Raw genomic sequence first — 23,519 nt, forward strand, 5'->3', positions numbered from 1 at the left:
CTGGAAGGTGCTTACTTATCCACATGTACCACAAAACCCATGATCTACCTCCCTTATATTGATGATATTCTGATCATTTGGACTGCAGGTGAGGAGACCCTAATTCAATTCCATGAGGGCTACAACAACTTTCACCCCACCATCAATCTGAAACCAAGCCATTGAGACAAGGAGATACACTTTCTGGATACCACCATACAGATTAAAGACGGCTGCTTAACCACAACAATATTCCATAAACCAACAGACAGAACGGCCTACCTAAGAAATAACAGCTTCCACCCCAAACATACCAGACAGTCTATCATATACAGCCAGGCCATACGCTACAATCGTATCTGTTCAGACAAGAAAGACCTGGAAAAACACTTCCTGGAGCTCAGGTCTGAATTTCTCCAGTTGGGCTACAGACCAAAAGTGACTGATTACCAAATAGGTAAAGCAGCAGCCATCAACAGAGATGGGTCTCCTTATATGTGAGTAAATCAACAGGAGGCCAGAGTACCCCTAGTAGTCACTTACAGCCCACAGCTGGAGATCCTACAACACATTGCCAAGGAACTCCAACCGATTCTACATAAAGATACAAGACTAAGGCTACATTCACACTGCAGTATGGGGGACGTATATACAGCCGACGTATATACGGCCGATATACGTCCCCCATACACTTCTGCCATGCTACGGTGCTGTGGGCTCACGGCAGTAAGCATGTAGCCTAAAAGAAATATTTCCAGTCCTCTCCTGTCCTTCCGGCAACCACCAAACCTGAAACAACTGTTTGTCCGGAGTGCCCTGAGACCTCCATCAGAAAATGGTACCTCACCCTGCCTGCAAAGCAGGTGTAAAACATGCCAGCACATTCGCACAGGTGACCAGGTACCTGTACCTCACAGCAGGTACATCAGATCAAGGGGACCTTTTCCTGCAGGTCCTCTAATGTGGTCTACCTTATTATGTGTCAGCAGTGTCCAACCACAGGCCTCTATGTTGGGGAAACAGGCCAAAGACTCCATCAACGTATGAACTCACACAGATCTGATATTAAAAATGAAAGGAAAGATCTCCCAGTGGCTGCACATTTCTCCAGATAGGACCAAACTATGGAAGATTTGCAGATTACTATTTTAATGGGACATTCTAAGTAACAAAAAGACTAGTCAGACTTTACCTTCCAAATCTCCAACAGGACAAATCTTTTGGTCAGGTGATTTCACAGGGTGCAAAATTTATCTCTAAAAGGGCTCCAACTCTTAGTACCTAGTTGTCACCCAGTTTGTTTGACAGCAGCCAGAATGGAATATTCTTGGCTTAGCTTACTGGAGTCATAAGTGTGTCCATAAGTAGTGTTTAGCCAGCAATGATTATTTTTCCTAAGGAACGGGTCTCAATTATGAGATTAGATCATATATGAATTGTAACACAACAAAATATATTTTACATGGCATCCTGAAGACTTGGCATAAAGCAATATATTGTCCATACCTGCTGTCCATTAAAAATTAGAAATTGGCATTAACTATCAGATATTAACAACATGTGTTAATAAGTCTGCTATTCCTAGACATTTTAGAGACATCCACACTGGGGACATTAGGGCTTCAGGGCCAAAATCCCACTATAACATCAAAGAGTGCACTCTTTTTACACTGACATCAGATGATTCCATAGATTACGACAGAACCTGTTCTGTTAAACGTGGATACATGTAGAAACCCCCCTAAAGAGTGGAGAGGGTGTAGGCAGTAATTTTGCATTGACGTCACTGATCATTTTGCCCTTCTTTTCACGCTCATTATTGCTAAAGCCAAAAACAAACAGGAGTTGATCCAAAATATGATCCAGAGATGAGCAGCAAATGGGATACTTGCATGTCCTGTATGTACTGTATCCACTCCTGCTTTTGGCTATCAATCCTGAAGTTTTTCATCCTTCTAGCAGATGAAATGAAGGGGAAAACCAAACACTTGCAATGTCATAGAGTGGTGGAGGGTGAAAGCAGCATTATGGAAATCACAGGGTGTTCCAGGGAGACAGCAGTCAGATGGCAGCAGCATGAGGAGGCTGCAGAGTGGCACAATGACAAATTATGGAGGTGGCGGAAACATGGTAGGCCACAAAGTGGCACAATGATAAGAGTGTGGAGGTGGTGGCAGGAACATGGAAAGTCACAGAGAGGTCAGATGACAGAGTGTGGAGGTGGCGGCAGCAGCATCAGCAGCAGCAACAGGAGGCCACAGAGTGGCACAATGATAAGAGTGTGGAGGTGGCGGCAGCAGCAGGAGCCCACAGGTGGCAGCAACATGGTGGCAGCAACATGGAAAGCCACAAAGTGGTCCAATGACAGAGTGTGGAGGTGGTGGCAGCAGCATCAGCAGCAGCAACAGGAGGCCACAAAGTGGCACAATGATAAGTGTGTGGAGGTGGCGGCAGCAGCAGGAGCCCACAGGTGGCAGCAACATGGTAGCAGCAACAGGGAAAGTCACAGGGCAGCACAATGATATAGTGTGGAGGTGGCATCAGTAGCAGCAGATTGGAGATGCCACACCCATCATACATTACAGTTTCCCTGAAAAAATCAGGCCTTTGACAAAAAAGAACTCCAGAGGTGGCACCAGCAGCATGAGGTCAGAGGTGTGGAGATGGCGGCAACATGGTAGGCCACAGAGTGGCACAATTATATTGTGTGGAGGTGGCATCAGTAGCAGCAGGAGCCCGCAGGGTGGCACAATGACAGAGTCTGGAGGTGGCGGCAGCAGGAGCCCATATAGCCAAAAACAGAGGAGGCCACATTGTAGCACAATGACGAAGTTTGAAATGCATTAGAAGTTGAACTTTTCCATTTTAATTTGTAGATTAGAGATGCCACATCCATAATACATTACAGTTTTCCTGGAAATATCAGGTCTTTGACAAAAAAGAACTCTAAAGGTGGCAACAGCAGCATGAGGTCAGAGGTGTGGAAGTGGCGGCAACATGGTTGGCCACAGAGTGGCACAATGATAGTGTGGAGGTGGCATCAGTATTGGCAGGAGCCCGCAGGGTGGCACAATGATAGAGTCTGGAGGTGGCATCAGTAGCAGCAGCAGGAGCCTGTAGCGTGGCACAATGATAGAGTCTGGAGGTGGCATCAGTAGCAGCAGCAGCAGGAGCCTGCAGAGTGGCACAATGATATAGTGTGAAGGTGGTATCAGAAGCAGCAGCAGCCTGCAGAGTGCCACAATGATATCGTGTGTTGGTGGCATCAGTAGCAGGAGCCCGCAGGGTGGCACAATGATATAGTGTGGAGGTGGCATCTGCAGCAGCAGGAGCCTGCAGAGTGGCACCATGATATAGTGTGGAGGTGGCGGACAATTCCAGTCCCTGGTAAAGATGGTAGGAGGCAGATGGTGCAACTGGCAGCAGATGTGTGGCATCAGGCGGGTGGCAGCATCAGAATAGTGGCTGAGGCAGGTAGTTAGAACCCCAACTCATTTCTCAACATTTGGAGGAGGCGTCATGGCTGATCTAATCTGATGCATTAGGCATTGGCAAGTTGAAATCCTGGCCGATCCAAGCTTGACAAAGGTCAGTCTCTCCACATTACGGGTGGACAAGCGGGTTCTCCTTGGGGTAACAATGGCCCCCACCACTCTGAACACCCACTCTGATGCCACACTACTGGCCAGGCAGGACAGCTTCTCCACTGCAAACTCCGCAAGTTGCGGCCACACATCAAGTTTGGCTGCACAGTAGTTCATAGGATCCTCTACCTGAGGTGGTAAAGGGCTGTCCATACTCTCCACACTAGGCGGGTGAAGGAAGTTGCTCAATAAGGAATCCCGACTTAAGCTGCTGCTGATGGAGCTTCTACTGCTCCTACCCCCCCCCCCACACACACACCATAGTTACAGCTCCACACGTCTGTGCTGGCGTGCACCTTGGAAGAAACTGATAAGCTCAAGGACTGGCTCACATAATGGTGAAGGGCTGGTAGTGCCCTTTTGGGAAAAAAAATTGCGGCTTTGAACTCTCCACCTCGGCACAAACCATTAGCTCTCTGAAGGGTGCAGAGTCCACAACTTGGAAAGGGAGAGACTGCAGTACCAACAACTTCGACAAGAGCACGGTCAGCTTCTGCACCTTAGGATGGCTGGACGCATAGAGTTGTCTCTTTATAATCGCCTCGCTCAACGACTGCTCGCGCCATGCGTAGTGAGGAGCAAGAGCATCTGGACCTGGAGATGATGTCAAAGACAAACAGTTCCCTTCGGCAGAGGTGCTGGAGGCTTGACTTGCTGAAACAGCATGTGTGCCACTAGGTGCTTCTGCTGCTGCTGTTGCTTAGCCTACAGGATGGACCACATCTGACACTCGCTTCTCCCAGGCCATTGGATGGTGACGCTGCATGTGTTGGTGAGGGCCGTGGTTCCAAGGTTAGCTCCCTGGCCACGCTTCACTTTCTGCCCACAGATACGACATATACCCACGCTCGGCTCCTCTGGTGTATTTAAAAAAAACTGCCACACCGCTGAGGTGGTAATTTTACCGCCAACACTCTGCACTGAGCAACTAATACCGCCGCTGCCTCGCTGAGCCCCTGCTTACTTGGACCTGCAAGTTGGTATTTGTACCCCGCGGACGTTTGGCTCCAGTTCTCACACTGCTGTCACCCTGCTGACTCACGGCCACAGTAGCAACTTGCTGCCTGCTCCACTGCCTGACGCGCAAGCTGACACTCTCTTCCTCCGACGATGATGAATCCCCTGCTACACCCAGTTCCCAAGTGCGATCAGCTACATCATCGTCAATTTGCGTTTCTCGGTCACTGCTACTCTCCTAACCGGTGTCAGTATGCACAGCCTGCCTACTGCAGGAATCAGCGGAAGTCTTCCCCACCTCTTCACTGCCAAGCAGCTGCTGACTGTCCTCAACCACTTTGTCTGGCTGGTTTTATAGGGCTGTGTGACATCACATAAGCCTGCCGGTCACTGATTGGCTTACAGGTCTGCAGATGTCAAATAAAACTTGGTCTTCGTGACAAATAAAATTTTTCCTGAAATTCTAACCGAAGTTAGAATCTTTAGAATCGATTTGCCCATCTCTAGTCAGGAGTTATACACACAGTTAAACAACAGTATATGGTCATATGTCATATGTCTATATTCAGGAGTTATACATACAGTTAAACAACAATACTGTATGGTCAGGAGTTATTGCATGTCCGACAGACATCCTGTAGGAATGAAAGCAAAATCCAGGTGGTCAGGTGGGGCTCAATTGCGCATTTATGGGTATTGCTGCCCAGAAACAACATGGCTACATTAAACCATTAAGGATGCAGAGTTTTTCACGCATTTCTCGCTCTCCACCTTCAAAAATCCATAACTTTTTCATTTTTCCATGTACAGAGCTGTGTGGGGTTGTTATTTTTTATTCCATGATGTGTACTGGGAAGCAGGAAAAAAATCCCAAAAGTGGAAAAATTGAAAACATGTGTCACATTCTTGTGGGCTCAGTTTTTACGACTTTCACTCTGCGCTTCAAATAACAGCTCTACTTTATTCTTTGGTTCGGTATGATCGCGGGGATAACAAATTTATACAGGTTTTATTGTGTTTTAATACATTTTCAAAAATTAAACGGAGGTGTAAAAAAAAGAAAAAAAAAGATTGCTATCTTCTGATGTTAAAAACGTTTTCATACTTTGGTGCACGGAGCAGTGTGATATGTCATATTTTGTGAAATGAGCCGACGTTTTAATTGCTATCATTTTGTGGACTGTGCAACATTTTGATCACTTTTTATTACATTTTTTATGTCATGTAAAAAGGTGTAAAAGTCGCATTTCTGACATTTGGGCGCCATTTCCCGTTTTGGAGGTCACTGCCGGTTATAACAGTTTTTATATTTTGATAGATCGGGCATTTTGGGATGTAGCGATACCTAATGTGTTTGTGATTTTTACTGTTTATTATGTTTTATATCAGTTCTAGGGAAAGGGGGGTCATTTGAATTTTTAATATTTTATAAATTTTTCACATTTTATAAACTTTTTTTTTCTTTTTTTTTTTTCACAATTTCTTAGAACCTCTATGGTGCATTAACCCTAGATAGTCAGATCATTCATACCATATACTGCAATGCTACTGTATTGCAGTATATTGCATTTTTGCTTATGATTCATTACAATGAGCCACTGCCGGCAGCAAAGAAGAGGTTAACACCCGCGATCGGTGTAAGAACCAACTCCGGTGATAGCGATGTGTCTTTGCTACAATATGCAGCAAAGCCCATCTCTGTATGAAGAGGGCTCAGCCCGTGAGCCCTCTTCATACACCCTTCATAGCTCTGCGGCGGATAGCTCTGTCGCAGAGCGTGAAGGGGTTAATGGGAAATTATATTCACACAGGCACAATTTTTATAATATCCAATTCAAGAAATGTATAGAAATGGCAGACAAATTCAATGTTAATCTCCTAATGCGAAACCCCTTTTAAAGCGTTCTATAGTTATTTCCAGATAAAGTGACACATGACAGTTTTGAAAAATAGGACTTGGCCATCGAGGCACAAATGAGCTTGGGCACTCTTGGGTTAAATATTTGGGACAACCTCTTTAAAGGGCTAGAAGTATGAGTATGCAGCAGCTTATTGGTCTCAGTGCGTCCTGATGGCATGCAAATAGCGTCTAAGACTGCGTTTGATCCACTGCTGGGGCGGGGGACAGAAAAATGTCTACAAAATACAGCTTAATAGAGTATAAGTGGTTGAAGGCAAAATAAACAGGGCTTTAGATAATTGTTCTAGTCTGTTTCTTGGATTTCTGCAATGCAACATCCCAAACACTCTCAGTGGCAGACACAGTCATTACAGGTAAGAATTTATAAGATGATGGTTTTCAATAGAGTTTCTCTCACTCACCAAAATATTTCGTTATGTCAAAAGTAAAAAAACACTACATCTCTGACTTGTCTGCTTAAATTCAAGGCTTTATGCATTTTTTAACTTGTGCAACCAATCAAAGATTACAGTTAATAAGAATGCCTTGCATGGTTGAGATTTTATTGGATGTAAGCAGCACACGACCTAGTCATTCTGTTCTCCGCACTTTCTACCCACATTAATAATGTTTAATAAGCTAGTATTGATCAAACATATTGATGTGAGCAGCAAAAAGACGAGAGGGATTAACCAAGCCTGCAATCAATTTTTAGAGATTTAGATTAGGAAAAAGAATAGGGGTGTTAATAACCTGTTGATGAAGAATTTGGTCACCCTTCAAGTCATGGTCTTAACTATAAGGAACAAAGCTGAGATTGAATCAACCATGCATGGGTTCTTTCTTTCACACTGTTGAAGAGGTTATCTGGGACCTAAGAATAAGGGCTGAAATACTTGCACACAAATTAACAAAGAATGTGGAGTACAATGTCTCAAAATGGGCAATTTCTATACAAACCCTGTTCAACCTCCTATACATTCAACCTTCAGCATGAATATTTCTTTTTACTATGAATTTTATATATTTTTTTTAAATATATGCAACAAAGAGAATAAGCTTGCAGATAATTATATATAGTCAGTGGCGTAGCTAGGAGTGGCAGGGCCCCATAGCAGGCTTCGGCATATTGCCCCCCTTCCAACTTACATTTGTACACTTATGCACATATGCTCATATAGAGCTTATACACACACATACAGTGACATTTACAAACACACAGCATATATACACACATACAGTATATGCAGATGCCATACAACGTTTACATATACAACATATACACATCACTGATGCAGCATATATATCACATATACACTCACCGACCACTTTATTAGGTACACCATGCTAGTAACGGGTTGGACCCCCTTTTCCTTCAGAACTGCCTCAATTCTTCATGGCATAGATTCAACAAGGTGCTGGAAGCATTCCTCAGAGCTTTTGGTCCATATTGACATGATGGCATCACACAGTTGCCGCAGATTTGTCGGCTGCACATCCATGATGCGAATCTCCCGTTCCACCACATCCCAAAGTCTGAGATGATTCCAGCTTTATGACATGGCGCATTATCCTGCTGAAAGTAGCCATCAGATGTCGGGTACATTGTGGTCATAAAGGGATGGACATGGTCAGCAACAATACTCAGGTAGGCTGTGGCGTTGCAACGATGCTCAATTGTTACCAAGGGGCCCAAAGAGTGCCAAGAAAATATTCCCCACACCATTACACCACCACCACCAGCCTGAACTGTTGATACAAGGCAAGATGGATCCATGCTTTCATGTTGTTGACGCCAAATTCTGACCCTACCATCCGAATGTCGCAACAGAAATTGAGACTCATCAGACCAGGCAAACTTTTTCCAATCTTCTACTGTCCAATTTCGATGAGCTTGTGCAAATTGTAGCCTCGGTTTCCTGTTCGTAGCTGAAAGGAGTGGCACCCGGTGTGGTCTTCTGCTGCTGTAGCCCATCTGCCTCAAAGTTCGACGTACTGTGCATTCAGAGATGCTCTTCTGCCTACCTTGGTTGTAACGGTGATTTGAGTCACTGTTGCCTTTCCATCAGCTCGAACCAGTCTGCCCAATCTCCTCTGATCTCTGGCATCAACAAGGCATTTCCGCCCACAGAACTGCCGCTCACTGGATGTTTTTTATTTTTCGGACCATTCTCTGTAAACCCTAGAGATGGTTGTGTGTGAAAATCCCAGTAGATCAGCAGTTTCTGAAATACTCAGACCAGCCCTTCTGGCACCAACAACCATGGCACTCAAATCACCTTTCTTCCCCATACTGATGCTCGGTTTGAACTGCAGGAGATTGTCTTGACCATGTCTACATGCCTAAATGCACTGAGTTGCCACCATGTGATTGGCTGATTAGAAATTAAGTGTTAACGAGCAGTTGGACAGGTGTACCTAATAAAGTGGCCGGTGAGTGTATGTTATACACAAATTATGATGTACAAAGTGCAGCATAATATGGATATAATGATGCACATCCTCCACTCTTTAATGTGTCAGGTCGGATGCTGGGGCCCCCTGACACTGTGGGCCCCATAGCGGTTGCTATGGCTGCTACCACTGTAGTTATGCCCCTGTATATAGTATAGTATCCTGAACAGAACAACCGTGTAGGTAAGAAAACTGATATAAATCACAAAGTAAAAATACATAGAGCTAAAAGGCCAATTTGTCTGTCCAACATACCATGAATGGAGCTGTGTGCTTCTGTACTCCTACTAATCAACTGCTAGAAAAGAATTAATCGAATTTGATGAAATGTAATTCTAGCTTAACTTCATGCAAAATGTGATTCATCACAAAGCTAAATTTCCTAAAATGGCAGTCACATGCACTCATAAGCAAAAGTAAACATCCCAGGAACAGTACATCACATGCGATGACATGCAAAGCCAGCCCCTGTGATGTCACAGCCTGTAACAATCAATGCCTGATCCTGGATGATCTCTTTCAATCGCTTGCTGTCTGCATGTAGTCTAGAGCTGTTAGTGGAAGTTTAGGGCTAGTCTCTTGGAGAACACTCTTGGTGACAGTCCTGTAGAAGCAGGTTGCAATTCATTGTTTTGGGGTACAATAGTCAATACACCGTGTTCCTACCTGCTTCTGATGATATTCTTAGTTGTTGGGGTCAACTGTCAATACACTCAATTTATTGCTGCTGATAGGTTGTTGATAGATTGATCATTTTGCGGGCAATAATGCAATAAAGAGTTAATTGCTGGTGCTGCTGACAGGTTGCCATCAATCATTTTGGGAGTCAATAGGTAATACACCCTGTTTGCTGCTGCTACTGCCGCTGTTGGTAGTAGAATGCTGACAATCATTTTACTACCAGAATAGACTAGCTCTGTATATTACAGCAAAGCACAGTGATGGAAATGGACATCCACTCCGTCGGTGCTTTAAATTGTGTTTTTCAAAAATCAAATTGTACCAAATTAATTAAGAGCAAATGAAATTTTTGCTCAGCATACTAGTTTTCCTGCTAAACAATGTAGAAACTGTATGTTATTGCAAATGGACGTACCCACTGTAAGATGAATTTATTATTTTAAGATATACAGCATTTTTAGGACTATAAGGCGCACCAGAGAATAAGGCGGACCATCAATAAATGCCTGCTAAAATGTCTAGGTTCATATATAACGAGCACCGGATTATAAGCCGCACCTGATTATAAGGATGAATGACCAGCAGGTGGCAGACCTGTGTACAGTTCAAGGCAGCTGTTGTCTGTAAGTACGCACCTTTGAGAAAATCAAAGGATTTTTAGTGCGCCTTATAGTTAGAAAAATACGGTAATACATAATATGTAATAATACGGGTGCCTGGAGAGGGCTCACTGGCTGAACTCTCTCCATACAGACAGGGTGTTCGCTGCATATTGCAGCAAGCACCCAGCGTCACCGCTCGGTGCTGTCACCGATAGCGGTTGTTAACCCTTTAAATGCTAGTATTTAAAGTGTAGCATACCCATATAGTCACCAACAGGATAAATAAATATTGCGCACAGTACAGGGTTCAATATACATCCAGTGATAAAGTAAAGAGCTGCAGTACAACACAGGAACTGTTGAACTCATAACCATGGCAGCCTTAAGTCAGTAATAGACTCCAGGCTTTGTCATTTCTTAAGACCATATTCAAAAACACCATAGACTGCTTTTCTGTAGTATGGAAAAAAACGCACTCTGGTCCAATAATTAATGTACTTTGTTCCAAAATAGGTACCTTCTGATATCCGGTGGCCTGCACCAGCCATAACTATATGGAAAACAATTAATTCCAAATAATATATATGTATAAAATACACCTAACCCAACAGTAGTGTAAAGGATGTATGTCGACAACCAAGCACTACCTCACTATGTGCGACACTAAACAAAATGTGTATTTTATACAAATACATTCTGTATATGGCAGTATATGGTAAAGTTAAAAAATAAAGTCAAAAAACGTAAAAGTTCAAATCACCCATCATTCCCTAGAACTGATATAATAATAAACAATAACAATCATAAACATTTTAGGTAAAGCCACGTTCCAAAAGTCCCAGTATATAAAAATGGTTATTCCCTTGGTGAACCCCAAAAAGAAAAAAATAGCATCCAAGTGTCAAAAATGTGACCTATTTTCTTCATTTTAGGATCAAATTCATTTGTCAAATGTGAGAGAATAAATGGTTGTACAGTTCCACAAAAGGCATCAATGAAAACATTATCATCTAATGCAAAAAATAACATCTTACACAGCTTCATATGCCAAAGTATGAAAAGTTATTAGTGTCAGAATATGGAAAAATAAAGAAGATTTTTTTAGTACAAAAGGTATTAACTTTTTATTTTATGGCGTATAAGACGACCCCCAACTTCAGGTGTGATCTCATTATGGTCATTTTAATTAAAAGCTTCTGTACAAAAAAAAAATCTTCACTTCACCATCTCCTGGCACTAATACTAGGGTGTACGGTACATTTTGAGGACTTTTGATCACTTTTTTAAAAAAAATTATGTTGCAAAATGGCAAAACAGTGGCGTTTCAGACATTTCAGCGCTAACAGGGTTATACGCCGGGAATAACTGTTATTACTATTCGATAGATCAGACATTTTGGGTTGCGGCGATACCTAACATGTGTGCACCCATGATCAGCCATAGTACCCTCCCACAGTTCTCAAATTGTTCCCCAGTACAGCCACTGTGCCCTCACATTAAAAATAAAAAACTTTCCTCACCTTTCCTTGAGATACCATTAATAGGAAGTAAAATTGCAAGTCAATATGAAGCTCTGTACAAGTGAAAAAGTTATGGATTTATGAAGAAGGGGAGCACATCATGGAAATGCATAAACAAAAAAGGGCATCGGCAGGGAGGGTTTAATATACAAAAGTAAATCCATGGTAAGAAGTAGAATCTCCATGTGTGTTATAAAATAATTCATTTTAAATGTTTGCTGTTGTAGCTAAAAAGAGAGTTGCATACAGGGAACAGAGCCATGTAGTAGTTATAAAATAACCATGCTAATCTTTATCCTGCAGAGGATGTTAGTCTATGCCTTCTCTTTTATTCAATATATATTTTATCAGCCCACAGCATTGTAGTGGGCTTGTTATCAGTATAAGAATTGACAGAATGATTAATAACTACCAGGATCCATCTAAAACACATCTTTGGTACAATTTGGTACAATAGAATTTTAAGCTAATGCACATTTAACACTTTACAAGCAACACAATACTGTCATATGAAGCCGTCAATATTGTTGTCCTAAGCCAAATGAAACAAGATGATTTATCTTCTAGTCATCTTAGCACATTTGCCTTTACATTATTACTTTTTTTTCCTTGAAGAAAGATCCCATCTGTGATGTAATAAAATGTGGCAATGCTCTAATTTGTGATGTTCCAATATGTTGTAGAATTATTGCAGCATATTATTCCTTCAGTTCTGTGTTAGTATGACTGACTGGCTGTGGAGTTGTTTGGCTTAAAGGGGACCTGACACCAAGTATATAATGCTCAATGACACACTGCTCATTTCCTTTCTGCTGTGACCTAGCCTTTCAAAAACCATTATTGTCCTCATGGCTACTATTATCTTATCCACTTATAAACTTTATGTGGCAATATATTTTGGATTGGTTGATCAGACTCAGTAATATAAATATGGCATTTAGCTTTTTTTACTAGGTGACACATACTCTTTAAAGGGTATTCAGACAAAGACAAGTTTCTTAAATATACTCCGGATAACAAAATAACACATTCTCTAATTCACTGTTATTAACAAAAGTACAGCATTCTACAGATATAATTCGTACCTTCTGACTGTAAATCTTCTGACTATGGTTGGCATCTCCTGTTTGCACGATGCAGTTTGCTTTCTCCCCCCTGCATTACAAGAGGAGCACTCACACACAGACTGCTGGAAAGCAGCAGCATGCAAAAACTTACTCTACAAACTACAGATAAGATAAGATCTTTATAGCAAGGGGAGGAGGCACAGAGCTGAATGTGTGTTATTGCTGAGATGTAGCAGAGCTGAGAGCATCATTGTGTTTTCCATCCATCTCATGGATCTCAGCATCATAGTTTATATGGGCAGGGAAGTGATTGGATGAGGAAGAGATTTAAGTGAAACAATTCTGTATAACATAACCATCAATATTATTTAGGTGTAAAATGACCTCTAGACCCTGCTTGAAGCTCTCTGCTGTCCCTGCTGTGACCAGCGCCTGAGGCAGGCTATTCCACAGATTCACAGTTCTCATTGTAAAAAAGCCTCATCGCTTCTGGTGATTAAACCTTGATTTCTCCAAACGGAGACAGTGCCCTCTTATCTTTTGATTTTATTTAATATGGAACAGTTTAACACCATATTTTTTTTGTATGGACCATTCATATATTTATATATATTAATCATGTCCCTTGTAGTCGTCTCTTTTCCAGAGTAAATAAATCTAGTTGTTTCAATCTTTTCTCATAACTGAGACCCTCCATACCCCTTATCATTTTTGTGTTTTATGTGGATGTGGATTTTGTGTTTTATGTGCATGTGGATTATTATCCCCCAGGTGCATAACCTTACATTTATCCTCATTGAACCTCATTTGCGAAGTGAATGAGCAAACACTCAGTTTGTCCAAGTCACCCTGCAGCCTATGAACATCCTCCATAGACTGTATAACACTACACAGCTTGGTGTCATCTGCAACAATAGAAACACAGCTATTAATTACTACCTCTATATCATTAATAAATATATTAAATAATAGTGGGCCAAGCACAGAACCCTGGGATACACCACTAATAACTGGTGATCATTCTGAGTAGGAATTATTGACCACAACTCTCTAGATACGATCCTTTAGCCAGTTTTAAATCCAATTGCAAATGATTCCTGCCAAACCAATATACCTTGTTTTACCCATCAGGCAATTATGAGGGATGATGTCAAATGCCTTTGCAAAGTTCAAGAACACAATATCCACAGCAGCTTCTCCATCTAGGCATCTGCTCACCTCTTCATAGAAGCAGATCAGGTTAGTCTGACAACTTCTATTCTTAGTAAACCCATGCTGGCTGTCACTTATTATACTATTTGATGTCACATACTCCAGTATATAGTCTTTTACTAACCCTTTCAATATTTTCCCCACAATGAAAGTTAAGCTTACAGGCCTGTAATTGCCTGGCGAAGTTCTAGAGCCCTTTTTATATATTGGCACCACATTTGCCTTGTGCCAGTCACTTGGCACCATACCAGAAATTAGGGAATCCTTGAAGATTTTATACAGCGGGACAGCAATAACAGTACTGAGTTCTTTAAGAACTCTAGGGTGTAACTCATCTGATCCAGGAGAGTTATACACATTCATTTTATTGAGCTTAGATTGGATCATGTCTACATTCAGCCAGTCTAGTATATTACAGGATGTATGACCCGCACTGGCACCACCCTCGTCAAACGTTCTTTCTTCTATTTTATAAACAGAGCTAAAAAAAACCTATTTAGTATCTCCGCCTTTTGATCTCCAGTCACAAATTCCCCATTTTCAGAATATAGGGGTCCATATATAATATAACCTGCTCTGACAAATTTTTTTTTGTTTTTTTTTTTTGCATTAATATACTTAAAAAATTTCTTAGGATTTGATTTGCTATCTTTGGCCACCCGTCTTTCATTTTGTATTGTGGCTGATTTTATTTCCTTCTTACGAATTGATGAAATTAAAAAAAAATTGTTCCATATTCTTGTGGCCTTAGCTTTTACAACTTTCACTGTGCCATGATGTACAGTTAAACCACACATCGTTAAGGTGTTAAACATTAAAAAAGTCTAAGAAAATGCATAATAGCATATTTTGTTAGTAATGACCTATTCATGGTATAGGTCAGTGGTGGTGAACCTATGGCACGGGTGCCAGAGGTGGAACTCTGAGCCCTCTCAGTGGGCACTCAGGATGTTACCCCAGCACAGAGTTTCCATACAGGACTTGAGGGATCCTCCTGCAGGCCCAGGTAGCCCAGGACGTTAAGCATCTGGGTCTACCTGAGACTACAGGAAGAGAAGGTGAGGACATGGTCAAATTATCATTGGAGCCATTGAAGTTCCTGCTTTTGGCCCCACAATTCTTCCTGTTCATTGGGTTGTCAATGGAAGCTCCAATGGCAATCTGAATTTTCCCACATTCTGTCAACGATATTGGTGTCCTCAGGACCCTTAAAAGCTGTGGTATAGTACGGAGCAAGAATATTTTCATAATTTAATGCTAGAATTGCTGTGTCAGCACTTTGCAATAAATAAGTGAGTCTGGTTTGCATTTTGGGCACTCAGTCTCTAAAAGGTTCACCATCACTGGGTAATCATTTTAAGATCAGACAGCAAGCATTTATACCAATCACTCATTATTGGCAGCAATCAATGTTAGAGCCATATGGTCTTATTCAATAAGACTACAGCATTAGTCCTCCATCTAATTTGTTTTGCCAGACTTCAAAAGTGATAGGGGAGTTTTTGCAGATTTCACTGTGCATGTAAAAGTTAAGTTGAGAGATTGATCTTAGCATTAAATGAAAGCATATTTATGATTCATTGGTAACCAGACACTGGATTATCTAGTCCTTTATTAGACAAGCCAACATGTGGGATACACATTAAGCTGTTGAAAGGATTATTTACTTAAGATGCAGGTTTACACCTTGCTGCACCATAAAATTCCCCGTATGGTGTGGCAGCAGTGTATGAAGATGGCTCAAGGCTCACTGGGTGTTTGCTGCATAATGATCATGGATGTAAATCATTTAAATGCCCCTGACAAAACCCAAAACATTATAAAATCTATATAATATTGGTACCTCAATGATCCAAAGAATAAAGAGGAGATGTTATTTGGAAAGCCGCCCAAAAAATGCCCAAAAGAATATTGTACAAATATGTTTTTTTTTGTCAATTTCACTGGATGTGGATTTTTTTAACCCACTTCTCAAATAAGATCATTTGGAAGTACAAAAACATGTATGTATACAGCTCTGTATATAAAAGTGGAAATACAAAAATGATAAGGGGCCGAGTCCTTAAGGGGTTCAACAATGGCTACCCAACAGTAATTACAGAAGAGCTAATCAATAGAGAGATATTGGCAAGTGACATTGGCATATTTGTTCTCAATCCTTAATGGCTGTCCTTTACAAACTGCAAACCTCCACCACATTATGCCCATTATATGGGTGCTGAGAAATCTGGACTAAGGGTAGATAGGGCCTCTTTACTATATAAATACTTGGGAATCTACATTGATCATAAATTAGACTTGCACTTCCATATTGACAGTCAAATGAAAAAGAGCGTGGACAACTTTCTTAGGTCACTGAGGTCTTTTAATATCTGTTGAAGGTATAGAAACCAACCAGAAAAAAGTACTGAATGGCACTACTCTGTATTAATAGTTCAGGGTGATTATGTTTAGCAGACGTGCGTTGGTATGGGTCAGGTCTGTGGGAGACAGGTGGTGGTCTGATTCTTTAGGGAAGTGCAAAAAATCTGTACGAAAAAACTGAAAAAGTAGAATGGCACTCACCGTAGTAGCTCCTTGCAATTAAGTTTATTACCGATAAACTGGATTGGAAGGAGCTACTTTGGTGAGTGCCATTCTACTTTTTGTGTTTTTTGATATCTGTAGAAGGTTGCTGCAGTGGTTTTAACAGACGGTGGTAGAAAGAATTTTGTTTTTTGCAGTGGCATCCTGGGATACATGTGTTAAAGCTAAAGATAAATATATAAGAAGAACTGTTTCCATTTTTGGCCATAAACTGGAGTTTAATTGTTAGTAATTCCAATCACCCAATGTATAATTCTACTGAGGTCTACAGTAGTTTTTTTTAGCAGCAGATACATTCAAATTACATCAAGTAAAACTCTGAGGTTCAAAAGGACTTTCATTCTCTCACCAATGTCCAAGGTCAATTTGTTAAAACATTGGGGCACATTTACTTACCCGGTCCATTCGCGTTCCAGCGGCGGCTTCTCAGACGAGCGTTCAGGTCTTCCTGCGATTCATGAAGGTCCTGCGCCCGATGTCCACCAGGTGTCGCTGCTGCACCGAGGTCTGCCGAGTTGCGTCGGAGTTCACTGATCTCTTCCTGGTGCATGTGAGTATGGCCCGTGCGACCAATTTTTTGTTTTAAATGTTGTGGATTTTCCGAATCCTTCAGGTTTTCGTTCGGCCATGCCCCCCGATTTCCGCCGCGTGCATGCCAGCGCCGATGCGCCGCAATCCGATCGTGTGCGCCAAAAACCTGGGGCAATTCATGCAAAATCGGCACAAATTGGAAATATTCGGGTAACACGGCGGGAAAACGCGAATCGGGCCCTTAGTAAGTGACCCCCAGTGTGTCCTCCTGTAACTGCCCTGATGATTCTGTTGAGAGCACACGGTATCTATAAATTTATATGACTCTTATATTATGTGTTTGTTGTAAATGTTGTATCTTATAATGTGCTTACAAATATTTGTACTCTGAAGTTGAAATAAAGATTTTCCCTTGGGTAAAATAAAGTATTATTATTATAATTATTAGATGATCTTTAAACTGATTGTATCACTCATGTTATGATGGCATTTTTTATGAATGATACTCCCAGAAAATATTTACCTACCTTGCCTTGTACCCAGTCTCTCCTTTCTTTGTGTGTAGTTTTTTGTCCCTCTGATTTGAACAACAGTGTATTTCATCCTAGTTCTCAACACAGTGGGGCACATTTACTCAGGGCTTTGCGCCGCACTTTTGTCAGTCTGTTCACGCTCTTAATGGCTAAAATGACTTGCACACGTATTTAAGAAGTGTGTGGGCTGAGATTGTGCCGTACCCAACCCTTTTGTGGCAGAGCTGCCCTGGCTCCCATGCAACACAAATTAGGGGGTGTGCCATCAGATGATCCGACTGATTCTGACTGAGCTCCGTATTTAACTTTGAAATTGTGTTGCACGCCCTATGTTAAAGATGCACCACGAAACAGAAGGTGAACTCTGTCTGACTCGAGCGGGGAAGCTACACATTCATGATTTCTGGAGCACAATCGCCACATGCAGCATTAAAGACAGACAATGCACAGTGAACTCGAGTGGCATTCCAAGTAAATAAGCCCCTATATATTTTACTTTCTTCTTACCACATATAGATTTTAATGTTATATGTGCTTTTTCTGCTGTTATGCTAGCTCGTATTTCAATATACACAAATGTTATTGTAACAGTTTTTTTATATCTGGCATACACATATTAAATGTAATTTAAAGGTACTGGAGTTAATCTGTATGCAATTATACTATATCAACTTCTATTTTATTTATGGCTTTGTCTTTGTTATTGAATTAACTATTGTTTGTGTACTCAATATGACCTTTCCAAGTTTCCCTGTTATGGTGTTGGACAGGTTTACAGATGGCAGTACATGATTCATACTGTATAGTATATTGCCATTATACGTATTATTTCCTGCTCTGCCTTAAACAGAAGTCTACCGGCTATTGCCTTGTTCCCCAGGCGGAAAGCCAGATCTGGATACATAGTAGACCATCCAGGCACCCGAATTTCCCTCACTTGGTGGGGGCCCCTCTAACCCCTTCCCGACACGTGGCGCACTAGTACGGCTTAGCGGTAACATGCCCATGTGCCGTCATCTTGCCGTGGATTGTTACTCCCCGTGACGTCATTGGGGAAAGGTGATCTGTCGCCATGACTGTAGTATGGTAGTATATGATAGGATCAATCAGACAACCTAGGATTAAAGTACCCTAGATAATCTAAAAAAAATAGTAAAAATAATTTTAAAAACTCTAAAAAAAATTATTAAAAACCTATAAATTCAAATCACCCCCTTTCCCTAGAACTGATATACAGTAAAAATCATAAACACATTAGGTATCACCGCATCTGAAAATGCCCGATCAAAATAAAATAACGTTTTTTCACTGTGTTTAACCCTGTAATGGAAAATAGTGCCCAAAGTCGAAAATGGCACTTTTTTGCCATTTTGAAAAATATTTTTAAAAAGAATAAAGTAGACATGTCATTTGTGGTGCACAGTGAAAGCTGTAAAATCCAAGCCCACAAGAAAAGTGCGTTTTTTCACCATTTTCACTGCATTTGGAATTTTTTTCCTGCTTCCCAGTACACTCAATTGAATACTACACACATTGGGGGTCATTTACTAAGGGCCCCATTCGTGTTTTCCCGACGTGTTACCCGAATATTTCCGATTTGCGCCAATTTCCCCTGAATTGCCCCGGGATTTTGGCGCACGCGATCGGATTGTGGCGCATCGGCGCTGGTATGCACGCAACGGAAATCGGGGGGCGTGGCCGAACAAAAACCGCCGCATTTAAAAAAAAAAAAATGTGTTGCGAAAATTGCACTTACCTTCACTCAGCCCGGCTCGGTGCGTTCCAGGGAACTTGAGTGCAGCAGCGCCACCTGGTGGACGTCGGAGGAACTACCTTAATAAATCCCGGCCGGACCCGAATCCACCGCAGAGAACGCGCCGCTGGATCGCGAATGGACCGGGTAAGTAAATCTGCCCCAATGTCACAGAGGTCTTTATGTGGAAAAATAAAAAAAGTTATAGATTTTTGAAGGTGGTGAGTAAAAAATGGAAGTGAAAAAACTAAAAAGGGCCAGGTCGTTAAGGGGTTAAGGACAAAGTGGTGGGGTCTTGGGGCTTGCACCCCGCGTCCACCCTTCCATTCGATTTGGAAAATGATTGTTGCCTAAGAGAAAAGCTTCTTGCTTTGGGGAAACTGCTTGTTGCCTAGGGAAAAAGTTCATTGCCAGGGTTGAAAGCTAGTTACCAAAATGAAAATGCTTGTTGCAGAGATGGAAAAAAGCTGCATGGAGAATAAGTTTAATACTAATTAGGGGACATGTACCCAGACCTCTAGCGTACATTTTTCAATTTGTTTAATTTTTTATTTTAACTTTTTCCACAGTAACAGGGGCATCAATAAGAACCCCAGTTAAAAGGGGTAAATGACACCCTAAGGGGGAAGATGTATTCTTCATAGCTGTGCTAGATCTAATAAGCTCTGTTTAACACTTTCAAACCCAGTGATCATCTAATAAACCGCTTCTTCATTCTCCCTAGTGTCTCCTTCTCTCCATGACAGCTGGAGACCCTGTCCTGCACAGCAGCAAAAAAAAACTCTGCAAGACTCAACCTGACATCAAAAGAAAGTGGGCGATTAGGGATTAGTTAATTAATTTTCTTATATTTTCTTACAAAGTGCTCCGACACTCTGCCACGCCAAATTCGCTGTATTAAATACATCAGACGTCATCCGTATGTGTGTGTCATACATCATCTGTCTCCTGGGATAGACAAGCACTTCTTGGCACATCACAGACACAATCCACAATCACAGACATCAGTTGGGTGCAACTGGCTGCAGCTATTTTTATTAGCTTCTTTGAAGCAGGAACAATGGCAAAACAATACAATACAGAAATAAAATCCTAGGCCGTCTGGCCACTTAACTATACAATACAGAAGTTTCCTAACTACCAAGAAACTGTACATACTGTACAGCTTCCCAACCACAGCATACAGCAATTGGCAACTCACATATAAAGTTTTCCCAGGGGCAGAGAGAGCAATCCTCTTGTGCACCTTCTGACTCTTTAACCCCTTAATGCTCTGCGCCGTAGCTCTACGGCGCAGAGGTGCAGGGAATGTGTGAAGAGGGCTCAGTGTACAGAGGTGTGTGTGGAGTCTTTTTTTTGCTTTTGATGACGTTTTCAATGTCCATTTTCAATGTTTCCATTTTCTTTCCATTTTGAGGACTATACAGACTTTTGATGAACATTTTATCATTTTGGGACTTAACATGTTTATAATTTTTACTTTTTATTTATATTTATATCAGTTCTAGGGAAAGGGGGTGATTTGTTTTAATTTATTAAAATAAAATGTATTTAATTTCTTTTTTTACTATTTTTCAGACCCCCTAGGGTAAAAAAATCAACCTAGGTTGTCTGATGCTATGATGTCTTTGCTGCCATACTACATTATGGCAGTGTATGGGTATTTTCCACATCATTTATTACAATGTGCAAATCGCACATTGTAAGATATGGTGTATAACGAGACAGATTTGGGTATATGTGTGACCTGAGGCTGTCATAGAAACAGATTGCTCCCCGCGACGTCATTGGGGTGTGGCAACAAGCTTAGAGAACTTGGCGGGGCCCACACAGCAAAAGCTCACCACTTTGGAGAGGGCTCAGCCCTCTCCAATAACCCGCAACCAACACAAGACGTAGTAATACACCGCACATCATCAAGGGGTTAAAGACTAAGTTGTAAATATGAGCTTAAAATATACACCCAATTCCTGCCTGTTTTTGGCTGCCTATATTTGTCTGTAGTTGACAGAACCACAAGCCTTATGTGACTACCAGCATGTTTAAACGTTTATTTAACTGAAGAGTGGGGCGAATGAAATTACACTGCCCTGTACCCTCCAAACGTACTTATCTTAGGCAAATATGAAATTATGCTCATTTTCATACGACTGATATTTTAAATCAGTAGATGGATGATATTTCACAAAAAAGAAAGAATCCGAAAAGAACATTTCATACCCCACCTGAACAAGCTAACAGTATAATATGGTAAAATGTGGTAGCATGTGCACTCTCCCTTTAATGACATCAGTAATAACTACATACAAATATGAAGAGACAACGCAAAGCTTCCCTGCATATCTCCCAGCCCCCTCTGCTTAGAGAATCCCTGTGAGGTCATCATGTGCACAGAGTTTAGAGGCTACTGTGGCAGGGGAATGATTATATCAATCCCTTTCACAGTGGGATATCCTAATCCTGCTGGTGGCTCTATGTGCAGGAGCACACGGTGCCATAATTTATATATATCGCGTGCATGGATGGCCAGAGACACCGGAACCCTCTCCAGCTCCTTCATTTACCTGGTGTGGACAAGAGAGCTTTTCACTGCTGCAGCTTGTGGCCTTGACAGAAGGTCGTGCCCATGTGCTTCAGTAGTGATGGAACATCCTGTCATCCTGAGGGACTGGAGCGAGAAGTCTCAAGCATGGTGATACTCAGGATTTTTTTTGAGGTGTAAAGTTTCCTGTGGCCAACTGACCCAAAGCATAAACCGGATGTCCTCTCTTGCCACTTCAGCCCTGATCAGTCATGCAGTTCCATGTAATATATGCCTCATGCTACCATATCCCCCATCAGACATGCAGTACCATGTAACATACCTCATGTCACCACCGCCCTCGCCAGACACAGCCCCATGTAACATACACCTCTTGCTACCTCATCTCCCACCAGACACACAGTCCCATGTAACATACACCACAAGCTTTCCCAGCCCCCACCAGACACACAGTCCCATATAAAATACACCTCATGTCACCTCAGCCCCCACCAGACATGCAGTCCCATGTATATGCCTCATGTAACTTCAGCCCACACCAGACACACCATACTATGTGACATACACCTCATGCCATCTCATCCCCCCACCAGACACACAGTTGCATGTAAGATACACCTCTTGCCACTACAGCCCCTAACAGATACGCAGTCCCATGTAAAATATATCTAAGCCCCACTGGAACACATTCCCATGTAATATACACATCATGGCACCTCATCCCCTACCAGACATGCAGTCCTATGTAACAAAGATTGGAACAGGATATTCTAACAAAAAAAGAGAAAAAAGTAAGATGGCTTGGAGAGGGAAATAATAACCAGAAACATTAAGATCAAGATAAGATGACTAGAGTCCAATCAACAGTGAAAAGGAGGAATGATCAAGATTACAATTTTAGATCACCATTTAAGACTCAGTATAGATATAACATATCAGAACATGAGACAGATTCCATTCTTTCACCATCTACCAATCAACTTTCAGGTTCACGAACACATCATTTTTTAGGTTCACAAATGAGTCACAATCACTTTTCACAGTACAGACAACCAAAGACAGCCTTGAAAATAGCTCCATTGACGAGCTGAAACTTGCACCTGCCACATTGGGTGAATAAAACACCTTGATTATATAGGAGTGCTGCCTCACCTTCTATTTTTATGGACAACTAAAGACGGAATACCGAGAATTCCCTTGTCACCTTCACAAACAAGATCAGACAGCACAACGCTATCATCACCATACCACATCTACAGCATACCTACACAAGATAAACGTCACTGTTGCAACTAAGATATATTTCGAATATACCCATATACACATCCTCAAAACACACATATATGTGTCATACAGAACACACACCTCCCCAAACCATCAACATAATGTACTCCACCACAGTCTGGACATCCAACACTCAAAGGAAGAAAAGTTGGGCCACACCAAACTCCATTTCAGCGATTTTTAATTTAAGCACAGTCCATTTGAAAGATCATATCACATTATTAAATAAAGGATTTAAATATGCTCCCAGTACTGGTTTGAATAAATTCAACAT

The 23,519-nt window shown here is 41.6% G+C and overlaps 1 long non-coding RNA gene across 2 annotated transcripts in view; it reads left to right on the forward strand.

Annotated features, from left to right (window-relative positions):
* LOC140116622 (uncharacterized) overlaps positions 1 to 23,519 on the forward strand; it is a 98,380-nt gene that overhangs the window by 38,658 nt on the left and 36,203 nt on the right. The window contains exon 3 of one of the 2 annotated variants that reach the window (XR_011852861.1): positions 20,144 to 20,298. The exons of the other annotated variant lie outside the window; for it this stretch is intronic. This is a non-coding gene — a long non-coding RNA (uncharacterized lncRNA). Of the gene's footprint in view, positions 1 to 20,143; positions 20,299 to 23,519 lie in introns of those variants that run through there. 2 annotated transcript variants of the gene reach the window in all.

This window comes from Engystomops pustulosus, chromosome 2, assembly GCF_040894005.1.
Source record: "Engystomops pustulosus chromosome 2, aEngPut4.maternal, whole genome shotgun sequence".
Classification (NCBI taxonomy): domain Eukaryota; kingdom Metazoa; phylum Chordata; class Amphibia; order Anura; family Leptodactylidae; genus Engystomops; species Engystomops pustulosus.